General features: G+C 34.3%; 1 pseudogene; it reads right to left on the reverse strand.

Annotated features, from left to right (window-relative positions):
* Positions 1-15,876: 15,876 nt before the first annotated feature.
* On the reverse strand, positions 15,877-19,808 carry LOC139848020 (putative FBD-associated F-box protein At5g50270; annotated as a pseudogene).
* Between the last annotated feature and the right edge of the window lie 355 nt (positions 19,809-20,163).

Here is a 20,163-nt window from a genome sequence, read left to right on the forward strand (position 1 = left end):
AAGCAATCAAACTTGTTAAGACCTGATTAATTGAAATAGGTTTCATATAGATAATTGACCACCCAACTTGACCAGTGATTCACGAACGTTAAAACTTGTAAAAACTATATGATGACTTATGTATGGTTATATATATAGTTAACATGATATTATGATAAGTAAACATATCATTAAGTATATTAACAATGAACTACATATGTAAAAACAAGACTACTAACTTAATGATTTTGAAACGAGACATATATGTAACGATTATCGTTGTAACGACATTTAATGTATATATATCATATTAAGAGATATTCATACATCATAATATCATGATAATATAATAATTTAAAATCTCATTTGATATTATAAACATTGGGTTAACAACATTTAACAAGATCGTTAACCTAAAGGTTTCAAAACAACACTTACATGTAACGACTAACGATGACTTAACGACTCAGTTAAAATGTATATACATGTAGTGTTTTAATATGTATTTATACACTTTTGAAAGACTTAAAGACACTTATCAAAATACTTCTACTTAACAAAAATGCTTACAATTACATCCTCGTTCAGTTTCATCAACAATTCTACTCGTATGCACCCGTATTCGTACTCGTACAATACACAACTTTTAGATGTATGTACTATTGGTATATACACTCCAATGATCAGCTCTTAGTATCCCATGTGAGTTACCTAACACATGTGGGAACCATCATATGGCAACTAGCATGAAATATTTCATAAAATTACAAAAATATGAGTAATCATTCATGACTTATTTACATGAAAACAAAATTACATATCCTTTATATCTAATCCATACACCAACGACCAAAAACACCTACAAACACTTTCATTCTTCAATTTTGTTCATCTAATTAATCTCTCTCAAATTATATCTTCAAGTTCTAAGTGTTCTTCATAAATTCTACAAGTTCTAGTTTCATAAAATCAAGAATACTTCCAAGTTTGCTAGCTTACTTCCAATCTTGTAGATTGATCATCCAACCTCAAGAAATCTTTCTTATTTACAGTAATATATCTTTCTAATATAAGGTAATACTCATATTCAAACTTTGATTCAATTTCTATAACTATAACAATCTTATTTCGAGTGGAAATCTTACTTGAACTTGTTTTCGTGTCATGATTCTACTTCAAGAACTTTCAAGCCATCCAAGATCCTTTGAAGCTAGATCCATTTGTCTCTTTTTCAGTAGGTTTATCCACAAAACTTGAGGTAGTAATGATGTTCATAACATCATTCGATTCATACATATAAAGCTATCTTATTCGAAGGTTTAAACTTGAAATCACTAGAACATAGTTTAGTTAATTCTAAACTTGTTCGCAAACAAAAGTTAATCCTTCTAACTTGACTTTTAAAATCAACTAAACACATGTTCTATATCTATATGATATGCTAACTTAACGATTTAAAACCTGGAAACACGAAAAACACCGTAAAACTAGACATAAGCCGTCATAGTAACACCGCGGGCTGTTTTGGGTTTGATAATTAAAAACTATGATAAACTTTGATTTAAAAGTTGTTCTTCTGGGAAAATTATTTTTCTTATGAACATGAAACTATATCCAAAAATCATGGTTAAACTCAAAGTGGAAGTATGTTTTTCAAAATGGTCATCAAGACGTCGTTCTTTCGACTGAAAAGACTACCTCTTACAAAAATGACTTGTAACTTATATTTCTGACTATAAACATATACTTTTTCTATTTAGATTCATAAAATAGAGTTCAATATGAAACCATAGCAATTTGATTCACTCAAAACGGATTTAAAATGAAGAAGTTATGGGTAAAACAAGATTGGATATTTTTTTATTTTTGTAGCTACGGGAAATATTAACAATTCTATACAAATCATATCCTAGCTAACTTATATTGTATTATACATGTATTCTAATATATTGTGTAATCTTGGGATACCATAGACACGTATGCAAATGTTTTGACATATCATATCGACCCATGTATATATATTATTTGGAACAACCATAGACACTCTATATGCAGTAATGTTGGAGTTAGCTATACAGGGTTGAGGTTGATTCTAAAAATATATATACTTTGAGTTGTGATCTAGCCTGAGACGTGTATACACTGGGTCGTGGATTGATTCAAGATAATATATATCGATTTATTTCTGTACATCTAACTGTGGACAACTAGTTGTAGGTTACTAACGAGGACAGCTGACTTAATAAACTTAAAACATCAAAATGTATTAAAAGTGTTGTAAATATATTTTGAACATACTTTGATATATATGTACCTATTTGTTATAGGTTTATGAATCGACCAGTGGCCAAGTCTTGCTTTCCGACGAAGTAAAAATCTGTGAAAGTGAGTTATAGTCCCACTTTTAAAATCTAATATTTTTGGGATGAGAATACATGCAGGTTTTATAAATGATTTACAAAATAGACACAAGTACGTGAAACTACATTCTATGGTTGAATTATCGAAATCGAATATGCCCCTTTTTATTAAGTCTGGTAATCTAAGAATTAGGGAAAAGACACCCTAATTGACGCGAATCCTAAAGATAGATCTATTGGGTCTAACAAACCCCATCCAAAGTACCGGATGCTTTAGTACTTCGAAATTATATCATATCCGAAGGGTGTCCCGGAATGATGGGGATATTCTTATATATGTATCTTGTTAATGTCGCTTACCAGGTGTTCACCATATGAATGATTTTTATCTCTATGTATGGGATGTATATTGAAATATGAAATCTAGTGGTCTATTGTTACGATTTGATATATATAGGTTAAACCTATAACTCACCAACATTTTTGTTGACGTTTTAAGCATGTTTATTCTCAGGTGATTATTAAGAGCTTCCGCTGTCGCATACTTAAATAAGGACAAGATTTTGAGTCCATGCTTGTATGATATTGTGTAAAAATTGCATTCAAGAAACTTATTTCGTTGTAATATATTTGTATTGTAAACCATTATGTAATAGTCGTTTGTAAACAGGATATTTTAGATTATCATTATTTGATAATCTATGTAAAGCTTTTTAAACCTTTATTGATGAAATAAAGGTTATGGTTTGTTTTAAAATGAATGCAGTCTTTGAAAAACGTCTCATATAGAGGTCAAAACCTCGCAACGAAATCAATTAATATGGAACGTTTTTAATCAATAATAACGGGACATTTCAGTTGGTATCCGAGCGTTGGTCTTAGAGAACCAGAATTTTGCATTAGTATGTCTTATCGAGTTTGTTAGGATGCATTAGTGAGTCTGAACTTCGACCGTGTTTACTTGAAAAATGATTGCTTAACAAATTTTGTTGGAAACTATATATTTTTAACATGTGAATATTATGTGATATATTAATCTCTTAACGTGTTTGATATTATGTGATAGATGTCTACCTCTAGAACAAGTCCCATTGACTCACCTTATAATAATGAAGAGTCAAATATAAATTGGAATGATTCGTGGACTGATTCACAAGTTCCCGAAGAGGAACCGGAAGAAGAGTCGGAACTGGAAGAAGAATCGGAACTGGAAGAAGAATCGGAACCGAAAGAAGAAATAGAACCAGTGGGGGAAATAATAAAACGGTTAAGTAGAAGAAAATCCTCAACCAACCGACCAAAGTTAATTATGGTCAATGGTGTTTCCGCCAAGGAAGCAAAGTATTGGGAGGATTACCAATTCTCCGATGAATCGGATCCCGACAAGGATTCCGATGATGTTATAGAAATTACCCCAACACAATTTAATAAGGCAAAAGAGAACAATAAGGGAAAGGGCATAAAAATAGAGAAATTTGATTCCAAACCCGATGAACTTTATATGTATCGTCAACACCCGTATTTCTTAAGTTGTGACAATAACCCGGGAACCTCTAAACCACCAGGTTTTTCTAAACCAATGTGGAAAACGACGGCTCGTATTAGGGGAACATCATATATCCCTAAAAACTCGGCAAAACGAACCAAAACCGAAGAAGAAGAAACGAGCGAGTCGGAATAAGATAGTTGTATTCGTGTGGTGTAATATATGTAATATAGTGTGCTTATGCTTTATGATATATGTAAAAATTGCTGGTATTAATAAGTATTTTTTTTATGAATCTAACTCTTGTCTATTTTACAGTATAAAAACACAAAATGGATAGACAACCCAATATTTTAAGAGACCTACCCGGAGACATGATTGATGAAATCTTGTTTAGAGTCGGTCAGAATTCCTCGGCACAACTATTTAAGGCGAGATCAGTTTGTAAGACATTCGAAGAACGTTCCAAGAATGCCTTGGTTTATAAAAGGCTTTCGTTCGAAAGATGGGGGATATCACATTGGGAAATCCATAAGTTATGATGTGTTTACTTTGACGCATATATTGCGAGGAACCCAAATGCTATTTTACGCAACGGGTTAAGAAATTATTTTGACTCAATATATTCGAATATAGGACTTCGTGATTTAGAAAAAGCGACTAACATGCAACATAAAGAAGCATGTTATGCTTACGGGTTAGTAATGTTCGCTTCTCACCAAAGTGAGAACAAGAACATCTGGCTACAGCTATTAAACAAAACGTTCCCACAAGTGACAGAGTCGGTAATTGGGGTAAGAAATGAGGTTTTTAGGTTATTACGAGACTGTTAGTCATTACGTAACCTTCATCCTTTTGACGACATTACAACACATTGTCATACTATCGGTCACAACGGTTATGTTCCACAAAATCAAGGATGGGAAGTGGTATTAGTAAAATCAGAATGCATGACTTGTTTCTGGACGTATGAATTACGTGTCTTTATTGCCTTTGCTGAACGCCTTATTTATTAACTAGAATTATCTTCGCAACTACTTTGTATCAAAGTTTTATGTGCTATATTTCATGCTATATGTAAAATAGCGATATTGTAAGCTTGCAAGTTATTGTATAAAGGTTTGAATATGATATTTTTTTGTGATTAGTTTTTCATATAGAATTGTAGTAGTTGAAATGGTATGTTAGCTACTAAGTATGAACTTAACGGGTAGGTACTACCCGAATTAAAGAGTATAAAACGCTAATATAAAGAAAGAGCTTTTATAAATAAGTTCATATTACGCTACGAAATACTATTGACTACTCTTGATATTCTATATGATTAACTCGTTTCATTTGACTATTTTGAAGGAAATGGCACCGACTACTCGACACACCTTGAATATGAGCGAAGAGGAATTTCGTGCCTTTCTTGCTTCAAACATAGCCGCAGTACAGGCCACGCTACATACCAACAATAACTCTGAATCTAGCAATACAGCTAACGGCGCAAGAAATCGTGTAGGATGCTCCTACAAGGAATTCACTGCCTGCAAACCTTCAGAATTTGATGGGACTGAAGGACCAATCAGATTGAAACGGTGGACCGAGAAAGTTGAATCGGTCTTTGCCATAAGTAAGTGTGCTGAAGGAGACAAAGTGAAGTATGCTACGCATACCTTCACAGGTATTGCGTTAACATGGTGGAATACCTATCTAAAGCAAGTGGGACAAGATGTTGCTTACGCACTACTGTGATCAGCATTCAATCACTTGATGAACGAGAAGTACTGTCCTAGAACCGAGGTCAATAAGCTCAAGTCAGAACTTAGAGAGTTACTAACCAGGGATTCGATATTACTTCGTACGAAAGACGATTCACAGAATTGTGCCTATTGTGTCCGAGAGCGTTTGAAGATGAGGAAGAGAAGATCGACGCGTTTGTGAAAGGGTTACCGGAGAGAATCCAAGAAGATATAAGTTCACACGAGCCTGCCTCCATACAAAAGGAATGTAGAATGTCTCACAAACTAGTGAACCAGATTGAGGAAAGAATTAAAGAACAGGCGGTCGAAGAGGCCAACGTGAAGCTAGTCAAAAGAAAGTGAGAGGAAAACGGTGATAAGAGTCACCAAAACAACAACAACTATCCCAACAATCGCAACATCAATCGCAACTACAACAAACGGCAAAACAACAACAACAACAACAACTACAACAATCATTCCAACAACAATAACAACCTCAACAACAACAACAACAACAACAACAACAACAACAACAACAACAATCAGAAGCAGCTATGCCAAAGGTGTGAAAAGTATCACTCGGGGTTCTGCACCAAATTTTGCAACAAGTGTAAAAGAAATGGTCATAGCGCGGCAAAGTATGAGGTCTACGGACCAGGGGTTAACAGAACGAAAGGAACAAATGGTGTCAGAACGAGTAATGGCGGAGAAAGTAGTGTCGGAGCAAGTTATGCCAATGTAGTTTGTTATAAATGTGGAAAACCGGGCCACATTATTAGAAATTTCCCGAACCAAGAGAACACGAATGGACAAGGCCGCGGAAGAGTTTTCAATATTAATGCGGCAGAGGCACAGGAAGACCCGGAGCTTGTTACGGGTATGTTTCTTATTGACAATAAATCTGCTTATGTTTTATTTGATTCGGGTGCGGATAGAAGCTATATGAGTAGAGATTTTTGTGCTAAATTAAGTTGTCCATTGATGCCTTTGGATAGTAAATTTTTACTCGAATTAGCAAATGGTAAATTAATTTCAGCAGATAATATATGTCGGAATCAAGAAATTAAACTGGTTAGCGAAACATTTAAGATTGTCTTGATACCAGTAGAGTTAGGGAGTTTTGATGTGATAATCGGTATGGACTGGTTGAAAGAAGTGAAAGCAGAGATCGTTTGTTACAAAAATGCAATTCACATTATACGAAAAAAAGAAAAACCCTTAATGGTGTACAGAGAAAAGGGCAACACGAAGCTACATCTTATTAGTAATTTGAAGGCACAAAAACTAATAAGAAAAGGTTGCTATGCTGTTCTAGCACACGTCGATAAAGTACAAACTGAAGAAAAGAGCATCAATGATGTTCCCGTCGCAAAAGAATTTCCCGATGTATTTTTGAAAGAATTACCGGGATTACCCCACATCGATCCGTTGAATTTCAAATAGATCTGGTACCAGGAGCTGCACCAATAGCTCTTGCTCCTTACAGACTCGCACCCAGCGAGATGAAAGAACTGCAAAGCCAATTACAAGAACTTTTAGAGCGTGGTTTCATTCGACCAAGCACATCACCGTGAGGAGCTCCTGTTTTGTTTGTCAAGAAGAAAGATGGTACATTCAGGTTGTGTATCGACTACCGAGAGTTGAACAAACTTACCATCAAGAACCGCTACCCACTACCGAGAATCGACGACTTATTTGATCAACTAAAAGGCTCGTCTGTTTATTCAAAGATTGACTTACGTTCCGGGTATCATCAAATGCGGGTGAAAGAAGATGATATTCCAAAGACTGCTTTCAGAACACGTTACGGTCATTACGAGTTTATGGTCATGCTATTTGGTTTAACTAATGCACCAGCTGTGTTCATGGACCTTATGAACCGAGTGTGTGGACCATACCTTAACAAGTTTGTCATTGTTTTCATTGATGACATACTTATTTACTCAAAGAATGACCAAGAACACGGTGAACATTTGAGAAAGGTGTTAGAAGTATTGAGGAAGGAAGAATTGTACGCTAAGTTTTCAAAGTGTGCATTTTAGTTGGAAGAAGTTCAATTCCTCGGTCACATAGTGAACAAAGAAGGTATTAAGGTGGATCCGGCAAAGATAGAAACTGTTAAAAAGTGGGAAACCCCGAAAACTCCGAAACACATACGCCAGTTTTTAGGACTAGCTGGTTACTACAGAAGGTTCATCCAAGACTTTTCCAGAATAGCAAAACCCTTGACTGCATTAACGCATAAAGGGAAGAAATTTGAATGGAATGATGAACAAGAGAAAGCGTTTCAGTTATTGAAGAAAAAGCTAACTACGGCACCTATATTGTCATTGCCTGAAGAGAATGATGATTTTGTGATTTATTGTGACGCATCAAAGCAACGTCTCGGTTGTGTATTAATGCGACGGATGAAGGTGACTGCTTATGCGTCTAGACAATTGAAGATTCACGAAAATTATACGACGCATGATTTGGAATTAGGCACGGTTGTTTTTGCATTAAAGACTTGGAGGCACTACTTATATGGGGTCAAAAGTATTATATATACCTTCCACAAAAGTGTTCAACACATATTTAATCAGAAACAACTGAATATGAGGCAGCGTAGGTGGATTGAATTGTTGAATGATTACGACTTTGAGATTCGTTACCACCCTGGGAAGGCAAATGTGGTAGCCGACGCCTTGAGCAGGAAGGACAGAGAACCCATTCGAGTAAAATCTATGAATGTAATGATTCACAATAACCTTACTACTCAAATAAAGAAGGTGCAACAAAGAGTTTTAAAAGAGGGAAATTTAAAGGATGAAATACTCAAAGGATCGGAGAAGCATCTTAATATTCGGAAAGACGGAACCCGGTATGGGGCTGAAAGGATTTGGGTACCAAAATTTGGAGATATGAGAGAAATGGTACTTAGAGAAGCTCATAAAACCAGATACTCAATACATCCTGGAACGGGGAAGATGTACAAGGATCTCAAAAAATATTTTTGGTGGCCGGGTATGAAAGCCGATGTTGCTAAATACATAGGAGAATGTTTGACGTGTTCTAAGGTCAAAGCTGAGCATCAGAAACCATCAGGTCTACTTCAACAACCCGAAATCCCGGAATGGAAATGGGAAAACATTACCATGGATTTCATCACTAAATTGCCAAGGACTGCAATTGATTTTGATACTATTTGGGTAATAGTTGATCGTCTCACCAAATCAGCACACTTCTTGCCAATAAGAGAAGATGACAAGATGGAGAAGTTAGCACGACTGTATTTGAAGGAAGTCGTCTCCAGACATGGAATACCAATCTCTATTATCTCTGATAGGGATGACAGATTTATTTCAAGATTCAGGCAGACATTACAGCAAGCATTAGGAACTCGTCTAGACATGAGTACTTCCTATCATCCACAAACTGATGGGCAGAGCGAAAGGACGATACAAACACTTGAAGACATGCTACGAGCATGTGTTATTGATTTCGGAAACAGTTGGGATCGACATCTACCGTTAGCAGAATTTTCCTACAACAACAGCTACCATTCAAGCATTGAGATGGCACCGTTTGAAGCACTTTATGGTAGAAAGTGCAGGTCTCCAATTTTTTAGAGTGAAGTGGGGGATAGACAGATTACGGGTCCGAAGATAATACAAGAAACTACCGAGAAGATCATCCAAATTCAACAACGGTTGAAAACCACCCAAAGTCGACAAAAGAGCTACGCTGACATTAAAAGAAAAGATATAGAATTTGAAATTGGAGAGATGGTCATGCTTAAAGTTGCACCTTGGAAAGGCGTTGTTCGATTTGGTAAACGAGGGAAATTAAATCCAAGGTATATCGGACCATTCAAGATTATTGATCGTGTCGGACCAGTAGCTTACCGACTTGAGTTACCTCAACAACTCGCGGCTGTACATAACACTTTCCACGTCTCGAATTTGAAGAAATGTTTTGCTAAAGAAGATCTCACTATTCCGTCAGATGAAATCCAAATCAACGAAAAACTTTAATTCATCGAAGAACCCGTCGAAATAATGGATCGTGAGGTCAAAAGACTTAAGCAAAACAAGATACAAATTGTTAAGGTTCGATGGAATGCTCATAGAGGACCCGAGTTCACCTGGGAACGAGAAGATCAGATGAAGAAGAAATACCCGCATTTATTTCCAGAAGATACGTCAACACCTCCAACTGCTTAAAAATTTCGGGACGAAATTTATTTAACGGGTAGGTACTCTAGTGACCCGAACTTTTCCATGTTTATATATATATTAAATGAAATTTTTATTTACATGATTAAGTGTTTCCAACATGTTAAGCAATCAAACTTGTTAAGACCTGATTAATTGAAATAGGTTTCATATAGACAATTGACCACCCAAGTTGACCGGTGATTCACGAACGTTAAAACTTGTAAAAACTATATGATGACATATATATGGTTATATATATAGTTAACATGATATTATGATAAGTAAACATATCATTAAGTATATTAACAATGAACTACATATGTAAAAACAAGACTACTAACTTAATGATTTTGAAACGAGACATATATGTAACGATTATCGTTGTAACGACATTTAATGTGTATATATCATATTAAGAGATATTCGTACATCATAATATCATGATAATATAATAATTTAAAATCTCATTTGATATTATAAACATTGGGTTAACAACATTTAACAAGATCGTTAACCTAAAGGTTTCAAAACAACACTTACATGTAACGACTAACGATGACTTAACGACTCAGTTAAAATGTATATACATGTAGTGTTTTAATATGTATTCATACACTTTTTAAAGACTTCAAGACACTTATCAAAATACTTCTACTTAACAAAAATTCTTACAATTACATCCTCGTTCAGTTTCATCAACAATTCTACTCGTATGCACCCGTATCCGTACTCGTACAATACACAGCTTTTAGATGTATATACTATTGGTATATACACTCCAATGATCAGCTCTTAGTAGCCCATGTGAGTCACCTAACATATTTGGGAACCATCATTTGGCAACTAGCATGAAATATCTCATAAAATTACAAAAATATGAGTAATCATTCATGACTTATTTACATGAAAACAAAATTACATATCCTTTATATCTAATCCATACACCAACGAACAAAAACACCTACAAACACTTTCATTCCTCAATTTTCTTCATCTAATTGATCTCTCTCAAGTTCTATCTTCAAGTTCTAAGTGTTCTTCATAAATTCTACAAGTTCTAGTTTCATAAAATCAAGAATACTTCCAAGTTTGCTAGCTTACTTCCAATCTTGTAGAGTGATCATCCAACCTCAATAAATCTTTCTTATTTACAGTAAGATATCTTTCTAATATAAGGTAATACTCATATTCAAACTTTGATTCAATTTCTATAACTATAACAATCTTATTTCGAGTGAAAATCTTACTTGAACTTGTTTTCGTGTCATGATTCTACTTCAAGAACTTTCAAGCCATCCAAGATCCTTTGAAGCTAGATCCATTTGTCTCTTTTCCAGTAGGTTTATCCACAAAACTTGAGGTAGTAATGATGTTCATAACATCATTTGATTCATACATATAAAGCTATCTTATTCGAAGGTTTAAACTTGAAATCACTAGAACATAGTTTAGTTAATTCTAAACTTGTTCGCAAACAAAAGTTAATCCTTCTAACTTGACTTTTAAAATCAACTAAACACAAGTTCTATATCTATATGATATGCTAACTTAATGATTTAAAACCTGGAAACATGAAAAACACCGTAAAACTGGACATACGCCGTCGTAGTAACACCGCGGGCTGTTTTGAGTTTGATAATTAAAAACTATGATAAACTTTGATTTAAAAGTTGTTCTTCTGGGGAAATAATTTTTCTTATGAACATGAAACTATATCCAAAAATCATGGTTAAACTCAAAGTGGAAGTATGTTTTTCAAAATGGTCATCAAGACGTCGTTCTTTCGACTGAAATGACTACCTCTTACAAAAATGACTTGTAACTTATATTTTTGACTATAAACCTATACTTTTTTTGTTTAGATTCATAAAATAGAGTTCAATATGAAACCATAGCAATTTGATTCACTCAAAACGGATTTCAAATGAAGAAGTTATGGGTAAAACAAGATTGGATATTTTTTTTATTTTTGTAGCTACGGGAAATATTAACAATTCTATACAAATCATATCCTAGCTAACTTATATTGTATTATACATGTATTATAATATATTATGTAATCTTGGGATACCATAGACACGTATGCAAATGTTTTGACATATCATATCGACCCATGTATATATATTATTTGGAACAACCATAGACACTCTATATGCAGTAATGTTGGAGTTAGCTATACAGGGTTGAGGTTGATTCCAAATATATATATACTTTGAGTTGTGATCTAGCCTGAGACGTGTATACACTGGGTCGTGGATTAATTCAAGATAATATATATCGATTTATTTCTGTACATCTAACTGTGGACAACTAGTTGTAGGTTACTAACGAGGACCGCTGACTTAATAAACTTAAAACATCAAAATGTATTAAAAGTGTTGTAAAAATAATTTGAACATACTTTGATATATATGTACATATTTGTTATAGGTTCGTGAATCGACCAGTGGCCAAGTCTTACTTCCCGACGAAGTAAAAATCTGTGAAAGTGAGTTATAGTCCCACTTTTAAAATCTAATATTTTTGGGATGAGAATACATGCAGGTTTTATAAATGATTTACAAAATAGACACAAGTACGTGAAACTACATTCTATGGTTGAATTATCGAAATCGAATATGCCCCTTTTTATTAAGTCTCGTAATCTAAGAATTAGGGAACAGACACCCTAATTGACGCGAATCCTAAAGATAGATCTATTGGGCCTAACAAACCCCATCCAAAGTACCAGATGCTTTAGTACTTCGAAATTATATCATATCCGAAGGGTGTCCCGGAATGATGGGGATATTCTTATATATGCATCTTGTTAATGTCGGTTACCAGGTGTTCACCATATGAATGATTTTTATCTCTATGTATGGGATGTATATTGAAATTTGAAATCTTGTGGTCTATTGTTACGATTTGATATATATAGGTTAAACCTATAACTCACCAACATTTTTGTTGACGTTTTAAGCATGTTTATTCTCAGGTGATTATTAAGAGCTTCCGCTGTCGCATACTTAAATAAGGACAAGATTTGGAGTCCATGCTTGTATGATATTGTGTAAAAACTGCATTCAAGAAACTTATTTCGTTGTAATATATTTATATTGTAAACCATTATGTAATAGTCGTGTGTAAACAGGATATTTTAGAGTATCATTATTTGATAATCTACGTAAAGCTTTTTAAACCTTTATTGATGAAATAAAGGTTATGGTTTGTTTTAAAATGAATGCAGTCTTTGAAAAACGTCTCATATAGAGGTCAAAACCTCGCAACGAAATCAATTAATATGGAACGTTTTTAATCAATAAGAACGGGACATTTCATGTTATGTAACTTATAATTAATAATTTCTATCATGTCGCTTTCATGTGAATAGTAAATTAATTAATTTCGATTCATTTACTATTCATATGAATAGTAAATGAATTAATTTCGATTTACTATTTTGTTACTTGAGTAATATATACATCATATATATATATTATTTGACGTCTCGGTGTATATGTGTGTGACCCTGAAGGCTCAAATGAAATTGGTCATATAGTTATATGTTGTACCTTGAACATTAACCTCATTGGCACAATTGATAACCCAACCAAAAGGCACCTTTGTTTTCAATAAACTTGACAACCTTGTTGTAACAACCCATTTTTTTAAGTATTATTTTATTGTGTAGGTAGGGCTAAAATGGTAATTTGGGGTGAATACCCATTTGGATAAAAATTGGGCAGCTTCTCATTTTTGGAAGTTTCAAGAAAATTTTAGAGAAGAGTAGAGAGAGAGGTGACGGTTTAGAGATGATTAAGCAAGAAAACTTCAAATTTCTTCAATCAATTCGGTTTTTGGGTGTAATCAATCATCCTAACACTAGCTAGGATCATTGGAGTTCAAGATTTCTTCATGTTCTTCATCTCCTTGGTGATTTCGGGGGTTTTGTAACCCTAGACTTGAGGTATGTGTTTTATTGTTTTAAAAGTCGATTTTATGTATTTAGATGATGTTGTTAGTGTTAAAATGGAGTTTATAACACCATACAAGACCTAACTCGAATTTGTAAAATGGGGTTTTTGTGGGTTAAAAGTTGGGGATGATGATGAACTAGTGAAACTGAATTAGTATGTTAAATGGGTTGTGTTTTAAGACTAATATTTTTTTTATAAAGTATTGTAAATTTTTAGAGGTTTGGTTTAACATGGATTTTGGTTAGAAAGATGAGGATTTTGTAAAGAAATGAATTGGTAGTTGAAAAGTTAGTATGATTGAAGTCTAAATCTGAGTTGACTAAGTTTGACTAAGATGACTTTTGAGTATAAAATGAGTTATATTGGTTAATGTGAATTTTGCAACAAAACTTGTTGTGTTGGATTAAGGATTAGAAAAGACTTATGTAATAAGTCTTGTGTTTGTTTAATGATGTCAAAAGTGTGTTTTGTGAGTTTAAAAGATAAATCCTATGTGTAGTTGACCTTGTTTGATCAAATGAGTTTTGTGGGTCAAATTGAGTTTTGTGAATTGTGAAGACTTATGGTTATAAGTCATGAGAGTAGTCAAAAGATGTTTAGAGATGTGGTTTAGGGTTTAATGATGAACCCTTAATAGTTGGTCTTGAATGACTAAGATGTTTATGTTGTGATATATATATATATATATATATATATATATATATATATATATATATATATATATATATATATATATATATATATATATATATATATATATATGTGTGTGTGTGTATGCTTGTATGCTAGGTTGTATTGCTTGGATATTGATTGTGGACCGTGCTTGTACTTTATTGAAGTTGAAAGTGTCTTGCATAGACTCGTGGATTAATTGCGCATTGTTATTGATAATCTCTCAACCAAGGTGAGTACAATAAATATGTACATGTATGTGTTTAGGGCGTCCGGGACGCCGAGTATATTGTTTGATTGTAGAGGAGTCCTCGGGACAACGATTACCTACTTAACGTTATGCGGTAAGTTTGAGGTCATGCATCCGGGATGCAGGTGGGGCCTCTCGGTGTGCTCGGTACGGGGAACAACAGAGTGTCCAATTCGGCACTTCGGTGTATTGTTGGAAGTCTCTATATAAGTGTTCGGTACGGGGCACTTCTGGAGCCGGCATCCGGGATGCTGAGGGGGTTTGTATCATGATGATATGGTCAAACCTCGGGATGGCATGAGTTATCCTTGGTTGATGTACGAGATGGATCGATTGTGGTTGACGATATGCATACACGTATATATTTGTTGTATTCACTAAGCGTTCGCTTATTCCGTTGTTGTTTAACTTTTTTTATAGGTTTCTGATTGAGCAAGAATGGATAAGATAGATGATTAGTCGAATTATGCCTATAATGCTTTGTGATGCGGTTAAGCTTGAATTATTGTAGCCAAGACTTGTTTGTGCTTATGCTAGATGACTTTGGTAGGTGCTTTGGGTGGGATAGTGATATCCCAAGAATCATGCTTTGATCTTTTGGTTGTCGTTTTGTCAAATGGGTAGAAATTGCCACCTAATGTTGTAACGGGTCGGTCTAATATCAAGTATTATAATTATAATATAAACTTGTTAAAAGTTATATACATTGAAATGAGATGATTTGGTTGAGCAAGTGGTGTCGAAATGGGTTCGAAATGAAAATGGGTCAAGGTGCAAAAATGTGGCAATATTCACTGTTTTGATCAGCGCAGGATCCCATAGTGGGATCTGGGATCCCATAATGGGATCTGAAAAAAAAAAAAAAAAAAATTCTAGTTTTTTCGAATATGAGTCAAGGTCGTTTCACTTGTCTTCGCTAGCCTCTACCAAATTGGCAACGAGCACACTGAGTTCAAAATCAGTCAGGCTCACATCGCTAATTACCATCATGTAGTTTAGCTTCAAAACCAATCTTAGCCCACACCTGCTTTGAAATCGAACGAATACTACATGATGACTCGACTACCTGATGAGAGTCCTGTTTGAACATCCAACAAAAATAACCGTAGTACCATCCAACAAAAATAAGCATACTCGAGAGAGAAAATTTGCTTCTTCCTCATGGATAAGGCCTCAGGGTGTGTAGTACGAGTATTATTTGATACATTGAACATATGAGAAAATGTTAATATATGAACGTCCATTATTAAGTTTATATATCACAACAATAACCACATTCTAACACTTAAAAGTTTACAACCCTTAATAAGAAACTGATTTTTTTTTCCTCCTTCGTTATATAAGCACAAGGTACAAGACATAGAAAGTAGATCAACCTTCAGCTGCAATAAAGAACTTGCAATAAAGTCAAGTTCCGACGATGATAACCTGACATTTTTGTGAAAAAAGCACATTAATCCAACGAGGACAAACATTTTCAAGTTGGAACTATCTTTAGCAGCCACCATCTTCAGGTTGGCATGATCTGCACAGAATTTGGTTAACAAAAGTAACTACAACAATGTACAATAACCAATCCCACGAAAGTGAGGTAGAATAAAAGGGAAGTCATTTTTCCACCAATCAATACAGTAATTCAAATAGATTGAGTGAAGCCAAAAGCTGACAAGTTTCCAGAGTTTAATCACACAAGCAACAACTTCAAATACACCATGATTGTAAGTACGCAATCTGTTGATAGCATTTTAATTATGTAATACTGTTCAAGTTTAAAATTTGAAGGTCATCACATTTGAGATCAAGATACACACCAAATTATTATCAATGCTTTGCATACATTAGAATATGCAAACATCAACTGATATTAGAGAATACAAATTGAAGAGAAAGAATGAGACAGTTAAGAGACAAAGTCATGACTGAAAATGATTTGTTTCAACCCAAACCACATAACCTACTCATCTAGCCACATGTAACAACTATGGATAGACAAAGTCAAATATGGAATCTAAAACTTACAATTGTTGAAGATGATGATGTTTGTGATGGCAGTGGATGTTTGCTGCTGGAACCATCTTCAGATGTTGAAGACCCATTTTTCCTAAACGCATCATCAAATTTTTCTGGAAGAATTTTATGCGGGGCCGGACGAGCAATCAGTGCTTCAGCTTGTTCAAGCTGGCGAGAGTAGTGTGCTTCCATTTGTTTCCTCTGTCGTTTAGGCAATCTATCCAATAAACATCTGACCCGCCTCATATTTAAAATGAAGGGTATGACATAGTCAATTTCTTTATAATACATCTTCTTCATTTCTCTCATACTTTCCCTCAACTGTGCCCTCAGCCTAGTCATATTCTCCTCTATTTCACCCCTCTCGGATTCAATTTGTACCTCTTTTTTGTTGGTCCATACTTTTATATCATCCACAAGGTTCTCAATAACTACTTTAGCCTTATCAATAGCCTGGTTTCTTTCAATAATCATATTGTCTTGCTCTAGTGATGCTTGTAGTTCTTTCATAACATCTTCAATGTCTGCAACCAATTTGGCCTTAACCTCTTTGTTTTTCATTGCTTCCGTAGGTAGTTCCTGCAAGCAAATTTACAAGAATATCACTCACTCCATCCAATATTTATAACTCACATCAAATCCACTATCTTTGAACCAAGATATTTCAAAAGCAAACAATAACAGAAAAGGGTATAATTAAGATATGAGAGATCTAGTTTTGAGTTAGTCATGTGAAAACGAAAAATATATAATGGGTTCAAATATCTATAGACAGTGCTAAACATTATTAATGCTAATAGTTATTTGATCATCTGCCACAACAATGATAACTTTGGTTCTCGTTGAGTTTTAAATATGTAATTAAGTGATTTGGTTTCAAGATAGAACTGAGACATCGATTTCAGTATATATATTCACATGGGATCAATATATTAACATGGCAGGCGATTCTAACAAGTTGTTTATAAAACGTGTTAGATGGGATCAATATATTAACATGGCAGTCTCAACATTAACATGGAAAGTATAAAACGTGTTAGATGGGATCAATATATTAGATGGAATCAATATATTAATGCTAATATTATCGCGTTTTATAAATCTTTGAATAATAGGTAGTCTCAACAGTAAGATACTAAGGATAAGGACTACATAGAATGTACTAGTTGTTTATATATCAAAAATCAGAACCCCGGCATTAAAATCATGGAAATTAATAAAATCGATATGTGGAAAGTATAAATAAAACACCAAACTAATAAAAATACCTTCATGATGAATGTGGCGTTTGGAGAGTTCCCGAGCAAGAAATTTCTAGCTTCAATAGACATTTTATGTTTGCACGTATCCCTCGTGCCAGAGTCTATATTCAACTTAATCAAGTTGCTAAAGGGTGAAGGCTGAGTAGATAGTAAATTCGGGAATGAGGAAATGCACTGCACATAGAAAGATTATTAGGCATATAAATACACAAGTTGTAAATGCCTACTCTTGTCATTAGCTTTACGCGTTAAACAATATTTCAGGCCATCAGCTCATTTGAATGAATTTTCATAAATTACCAAACACAGTTATGACATGGCAAATAAAAACCACCTGTTATAGTGTAATAACCAATAACCAACTATAATTATTTAAGCTAAGAAAATGGTGTTAAGACTGTTATGTACCTCAATGATGTCTAAGTTAAGCGTAAGAAATCGCACACCTTGGAGCTCTTGAAACATGTTAATAATAGCACGAGCATCCTCCTGCTTATATGGCTTTTTTGGACGATACATGGACAAACTAACAGTCACTTTGTTCACAGAATTAAAACAGTTTTAAAACCACTGTGGAGGATTGTAACCTTTGTAATAGAATGACGAAAGTCCTAACGGAATATTCAAGTCCTTCACTAAGCAATCAATTATAGTGAGATTCTCAAGTTGATGTGCAATCACATTGATAACATTTGAGCCTTTGTAATAAATAAGTCTGAGATTAGAAAGTCGAGGGGTGATAATTTCAAAAACCTTAGCATTGACCGTAACAAATTCTAAAGTGAGGTTCTGTAAGTTGACACACTTGGAGAAAAGATTAAGGGATTAACGTTCATCATCACACAAAGAAATATTTTTTAGATACAAAGTCGTTAAAGCTGGAAAATCCCATGGTGTTTTGGGTGTAAGGCAAGGATCACAAGGGAAGGTTCTAAAGGTGAGATGTGTAAGAGTATGAGAGCTAAAGAAATAAGGGGGAAATTCATTCTTGGGACTACTAAAAACGATTAGTTCTTGTACATTGTGAGAAAACGCATAATTGGCAATCTTTCTCACAGAAACTTGAGTAGCTTCTCCACGGAAACTTAGATTTAACGAGGACACTTCTACTTGATGGTTGCGATGAGACAGAACATGGGTCACGAATTTTGAGAACTTGGGTAGAGTATTAAATTCACTACTTGAAAAGTTGAGACATGGCAATAATATCCAGATAAGCTTCCATCTTGCTGTCAACAGCAAACACGTTTGAACAGCAAATTTTGTGTCAATGTGAGAAAGGATTTGAAGAATAAGCTCAAGAGGCAAGCCACTCAATCTATCTTCATCCAGCGCTGCTCTAACATTATTGTGGTCAAAGTCCATTTACTCGCTACAACAAATTATAACCTGCGGTTCACAATGTAGAAATTTAAAACAAACTAAGAGTACTATTGATGTAAAATGCCGACAACCCCAAATCCCCAAAAAAGAGTACTATTGATTTCTTTGATATATATAGCAAACAAAATCAAAAATACAAATTTGACAATATTATTCTATTTTTAACAAACTGTGGTCATGTTTTTGCAAGGATCATACGAATGAATAGAATTATATTTTACCAAAAAGATTACAAATACGTATATCAAACTTAATGATAAGGAAGCTAATTAATTAGGTAAAAGAGTAATAAAATGCCTAAAAATGTTTTAAAATAATGGTGAATTAGCTGCCTTTATCTTATTCTTCGTTCGTCTACATGGAAAACGTAAGGGCGCGCTAGCACTCCTGCAAGAAAACGGCCTCGCTGGTGGCTTAGCTATGCAACTTAAAACTTAAACAACAATCATTCTAGTACAGATAAAATGATAATTACATCAAACAATTATTACACGATGAAAATACCCTAAGCATTTCATAAGTAGAAATTATCGAAAAGAGTGAGACCGCGATGTACCAATTTCTCTGTCGTATAGTAAGCAGATGTAAAATTGATAAATCAATGTACGGTTAAATGGAACATTAGGGTTTGAGAAAGCAGTATAATTATGTACCTTTAATGTTTGAAGAAGAAGTTACAAGTCGAATGGGGATTCAGTTGTCAATAGGTCAGCCGAGTTCCCGACTGCATTTGATTTATTTTATTTGTTATGGACAATCCGCCATCGGTTATTCGGGTTGATAACTAGGTCGACACAATGAGGGTCGGGTTGGGACTTACTTTGGGTTTACGTTTGTGTTTTTTTTGCATTGTTTCAACTATTGATTTATTTTTAA

This window comes from Rutidosis leptorrhynchoides, chromosome 5 (genome assembly GCF_046630445.1).
Source record: "Rutidosis leptorrhynchoides isolate AG116_Rl617_1_P2 chromosome 5, CSIRO_AGI_Rlap_v1, whole genome shotgun sequence".
Lineage (NCBI taxonomy): Eukaryota > Viridiplantae > Streptophyta > Magnoliopsida > Asterales > Asteraceae > Rutidosis > Rutidosis leptorrhynchoides.